Below are 6,000 nucleotides of genomic sequence, written 5' to 3' on the forward strand. Positions count from 1 at the left end.
CAATGTGCTTGAATTCTTTTTTGTTGCTGTTGTTGTGGTTAATCCTCACCCGAGGACATTTTTTCCATTGACTTTTAGAGAGAGTGGAAAGAGGAATGGAGAGAGAGAGCACGCCATCCCAACCAGAGCTAGGAATTGAACCTGCAACCCAGCCCGGTAGGTGCCCTTGACCAGGAATCAAACCTGCTACCTTTTGATGCATGGAGCCAGGCTCTCTAACCACTTAGCAACACCAGTGAGGGCAAATGCTTACATTTTTCTTTTCTTCTTTTATTTTTTTTTTTACTTTATTTTATTTATTTATTTTTTTATTTTTTATTTTTTTTTATGTCGTGACTGGGAATTGAATCAGCGACCTCTAGGTGCATGGGACAATGCTCAACCAAATTGAGCCACACCAGTCAGGACCACGCTTGAATTCTTACACAGCATACATAACTTGTTATGCTATGCAAAACTGCATGAAATTGGAGTGTTAACGTGGCAATTTCATTAATACTGCATGCTGCCTTGGATGATCTGTGTCTCTGATTTTCACTGAATAAACCTTCACCTTCAGCATGCCTCAGAAGATGTAATCAAGGGGGTTTAATCTGGAACAGAATAAAATAATGTTGCTTATGTATTCAGATTTTATGGCCACTGTGTAGCAAATTAGCTATCCCTTGTATAAAATAAAAAATTCTAAATATATTCAGACACATTTATCAAAACATTTTATACAAATATATTTACAGCATAAAAATTCCTTAAATACATAGCATATAAGAGAGTGAAAAAATAGGCAGTCCCCTTCCCCAGCCCTCTGGCACTCCTTTCCCCAGAGGACACTCAAGTTCTCAGTTTGGAGTGTGCCCTTCCCAATATTTCTGAGCCCTTGAGGAATGAGAGTGAGGTGCCTCCTTCAGTTCCATTGTGGGAATTACAGGCTTTTGTAAAGTCATCTGATGGCCAGTGCTTCAGACTGAAGACCCAGTCTGTGAGGGCTGGGGGCATAACTCTACAGAAAGACTTTGGTATTTTTGTGTATGACGTTGGCCATGCAACTCACCTGATCCTGGAAGATGTCACCTCCCAGGGTGACCAAGCCATTAAGTTCCATGGCCAAGATTCCACTGAGTCACATGTGACTCATGAGCCCCTACTGTGACTAGAGTTATCTGTGCTTTCTGGAAGTCTGTCCTCACGAGAAGACGGGGGTATGGGAAGGCAGATAATAAAATGAGTAATCAAATAAATACAAATTCAAGTAGTGATTGGTACGGTGATGAATAAAAGTCAGGAGGGGATATGTGTTGGGGCGGGCAGCCCCTCTAGTAGGTGATGTTTGGGTAGAAACTTGACATGAACTATGACGTCAAGCCACATGCAGATCTAAAGGACTGAGTTCCATGAACACAGGCAAGGCCGTGAGGTGGGAGATGTCCCTGGTGTGCAAGCAGAACATAAAGGGAGCAATGTTTCTGTAGTGGAGCAGGGAGGGTGAGAGTAATCAAAATGAAGACAGAGACGTGACAGGGCCTTGTAGGCTACAGTAAGGACATTAGCTTCTATCCTGCTTGAGATGGGGAACCCAAGGGGGGGTTCGAGCAGAGAAGTGACAGGATCTGACTTGTGTTTGGAAAAAGAAAAAAAACCCTCTGAATGGAACTTGGTGCAGCCACTACAGATAACAGTATAGAGGAGTTTCCTGAAAATAGAACTACCATATGATCCAGCAGTTACAGTTCTGGGTATCTATCCAAAGAAAACAAACACACTAACTTGAAAAGATATATGCACCCCTATGTTCACTGCAGCATTATTTACAATTGCCAAGATAGGGAAACAATCTAAGTATCTATCGATGGATACATGGATAAAGAAATTGTGAGATATATATATTATTCAGCCATAAAAAAGAATGAAATCTTGCCATTCAAGACAACATGGATGGCCCTCCAGGGCATTATGCTAAGTGAAATAAGTCAGCCAGAGAGAGGCACATAGCATATGGTCTCTCTTATATGTGGAATCTAAAACAGGTAAACAAGCAAAAACAAGGTCCTAGACACAGAGAACAAACAGATTGATGATTGCCAGAGGTGGAGGGCGGAGGGGTTGGCAGGGGCAGGAGTAGGGGAAATGGGTGAAGGGGGGTCCAAAAGGTAAAAAGAAAAATTAAAAATCAGGAAAGTACCCTCTGGTCCTGGCAGGCAGTCCAGTGAGGCAGCTACTGTAACCACTCAGATAAGAGGTGATAGTGACTTGGACCAAGATGGTAGCAACGGGCTGGGTGAGAAGTGGTAGAGAAGGCAGAACCCACCAGACATCCTGAGAGACTGGATGGCGATGTGAAGAAAGGAGTCATCCAACTGACGCCAACACCTGTCAGCCTGAGCAATTCGGTGACTCCAGGTCTCAGGGAACACAGCCCTTTCGTTCTCCCTCCACCAGCTGAGCCCTGGGGACTGTAAAGTGGACCTCTTTATCTTCCCCTCCAGGCTCACTCTGGCCCACGTCAGCCACCTCTCTGTGTCTGACTCCCTAACTATTGTGCTGGGACCCTGCCCTAAGCCTAAGCATCTTCATTGGTCCGGGTCCCAGGTTCTCAGAGCTCCACACAGTCCTGCAAAGAAGGAGCAGGTTTCAGGGGGAAAGGGAGACTTGAGGTCCAGCTGGGAGGCTAGAGCAATCAGGGAGGACTTCTCAGATGAACTGGCCTTGAAGGGGGTTAAGATTTCCTTATTTCAGGCAAAGGGCCTTGGACCCTGGCAGGGAAAGACAAGAAAAGGGAAGATGTGTTACTAAACCTGAGGGCCATGGGGCTGGAGAGGCAGGCGGACGAGGACTGGGAAAAGCCAGACATTGACTGGCCAGAGTTAACTTCAGAATGGAGCAGGGAAAGGGGCCTTGTGGCAGATTATATTTTCCAAAAATATAATAGCCCTGATTCCATATGCTCTTCCAGACTCAATCAAAAGGTGGAACCTAGTTCCCTCTCTTCTCCAAAGGCTGTCCTTGGAGATGACCCTGATGAATACCATGCAAGTAAGTGATGCCACGTGGCTTCTGATGCATCGTGAAGGACAACCTGGCTCCTGCCTGGCTCGCTGCCTCAGGACACTCACTTTGGACCCAGCCTCTATGCTGTGAGAATGGTGGGCCCCAAGGAAAGGTCTCATGTAGGTGTGCCCGCCGAAGCTCAGCTAAGATTCCTGCCACCAAGCAGAATCAACCGCCAACCATTGAGCAAAGGAGCTCCAGGTAGCTTCAGCCCCAGACACTGAGTTACATTGAGCCTTTGAGCTGAGGCCCCAGACATCGCGGAGCTGAGGCAAGCCATCCCAGGTCTGAAATCCTCACTCATAGGAACAGTAAGTGGATGTTTTACACCATGAAGTTTGGGGTAGTTTGTTATGAAACAACTAGTGGCCCGGTGCACAAAATTCATGCGGCGGGGGGGGGGGGGGGGGGAGTGTCCCTCAGCCAGGCCTGCACCCTCTCCAATCTGGGACCCTTCGAGGGATGTCCGACTGCAACCCTCTCACAATCCTAACCGCTCACCTGCCTGCCTGCCTGATCGCCCCTAACCACTCTGACTGCCAGCCTTCTCACCCCAACTGCCCCCCCTTGCTGGCCTGATCACCCCCAACTGCACCCCCCACCACCAGCCTGCTCACCCCTAACTGCCCTCCCCTCCTGACCTGATCGCCTCTAACTGCCTCTGCCTCAGCCCCACCACCATGGCTTTGTCCAGAAGGACATCCGGAAGGTCTCCCGGTCTAATTAGCATATTACCTTTTTATTAGTATAGATAGTAACTGGAACAAGCTCTAACACATGTCAGCCTGGTGAATAATTTCCCAGTATCATTAATTTCTCCCTATTATTTCCAGGGTTATCAAAGTCTAAGTAGGCATTATACATAGGCATTAAATTTAATTATAGCCTCTTCTGTAAATATTATTTTATTATTGTTCCCCACTGTGCTTGGCTGGTGCCTGTGTTTTGAAGAAGCAGACACCCCACCCAGAGCAGGGACAAGCTTCGTGATCTGTTTAAAAATAGGGTTTTCTCTTCTCAGTGCTCTCTCATAGCCAATGATGCACCCACTCATCATGAAGGAAGAGAACCCGGAGACTCCAGGTGACTCTGGAGGGAGGAATGTGACCTGAGATAAGGAGTTAACTGCCATCTGTGACTCCCAGGTCAGTCCTGTCCCAAAACAAGCCCCTTTAACTATCCATGCGTCCATCAGTCATCTATGCATATATTCAGTCAACCACAACTATCTTGAACACCTACTATGTGTCAGGCTCTGCTCTGCATACACAGGGGTTCATAGCCTCGTGGAGTTTACATCCTAATGGGGAGCCAGACAGAAGAAGATAAACAAGCAAATAAATTACTGGCAGGTTGTGATAAGTGCAATGAAGGGAAGACTCAGGTGTTGTCCTGGGGAATAGTAGGCTACCGTCCCCTGTGGCCAGGGAAGGCCTTTTTGAGGAGAGAATCGTGTCTACCCACTGAGACCTGAAGGAGCCAAGCATGGTGGACCTGTCTGTGAACAGTGGAAACTGAGTCTGGCTGGATCAAGGAGAGGAAAAGTATTAAAAGTACATCAGGAAACTCACAGACTAAGTGGTGAACTTGAAGGATCAGACTCAGGAAGTGGGCAGGAGCAAAGAGCGGCCATGCAGCCAGCATCACCGTCAAAACTGCACTACAAAAGCCCATGGAGTGAGAACATCACGGCTTGACCTAAGAATAACATGGCACTAGAATCCATTATGGCCACCAGAACCACCCCAATGTCCCCCAGAATGGAGTCCCTATTTTCCCCACTGCTTTTTGCCAATTAAAAAATCCAGGTGAACCCTGGCTGGCGTGGCTCAGTGGTCACAGGTTCAATTCCCAGTCAAGGGCATGTACCTGGGTTGCAGGTTAGATCTTGGCCCTGGACGGGGCACATGCAGGAGATAGTCAATCAATGTGTCTTTCTCACATTGATGTTTCTCTCTCTCTTTCTTTCCCCCTCCCCCGTTCACTCTCTCTCTTAAAGAAATCAATGGAAATATATCCTCGAGTGAGGATTAATAAAAAGAATTCCAAGTGAAAACTTTGGCTGAGCCTAAGTCATGAGACTATGCTCTTGCTGCAACAAAGCCTGGGAACTGGGGAAAAGATTCCTGGATCGGCAGCAGTTGTCTCGAGACTGTGATGCAACAAGCATGAGGAAGAAAGCCAACAACCCAGGAGAGCAGCACAGGAGCGTGAAGGAACGAGGTCTTCGATGGCACTGCTGAGCAGCTATGCCAGGCGATAGACTGTCTAATTCTGGGCACTTTATTAAATAAACAAAGGTCTTTAGAATTTTAGCCACTACAGGCATGCCTTGTTTTATTGCACTTCGCTTTATTGCGCTTCACAAATGTTGCAGTTTTGAGAAATTGAAGGCAAGACCCTCCGCCAGTAAAAAGGTTTTGACTCACTTTATTGTGATACTCCCTTTACTGTGGTGCTCTGGGACCAAACCCACCATCTCTCCAAGGGGTGCCTGTGGTGTCGGATTCTATTCCCTGCAGCAAAAGCATTGTAGCTGTTATGGAGGGAAAGCGACACATGCCCCAGAAATGTTTATCTAAGGTGACTGTGCTCTAAGGGGTGGTGGGGAAGGGCAGTAAGGTTTCTCAAACTTTTCTGTAAATCAGGATCAACTAGGGTGCTTGTTAAAATGTAGATTCTCGCAACCCATCCCCCAAAGACGCTGGCTCAGAATCACGAGGCACATGCACTTTTATGGCATCCAAATTCATCTAGGCAGCCCACTGGACATGCTCGATGAGTTCTGCCAGCACAGGCGCCCTGGTTCAGAGGAGCAAACCCAAGCCTGCTCCATTTTCTCTGAGCCCCAACTTCTCATCTGCAAAACTAAATGTGATATGAATGTCAAGGAGCTAACAGCGCCTGGACACGGAAACAGTACACATAATGTTATTTAGAGCACCAGACTGCCTG

Source organism: Plecotus auritus (assembly GCF_963455305.1).
Source record: "Plecotus auritus genome assembly, chromosome: 8".
NCBI lineage: Eukaryota > Metazoa > Chordata > Mammalia > Chiroptera > Vespertilionidae > Plecotus > Plecotus auritus.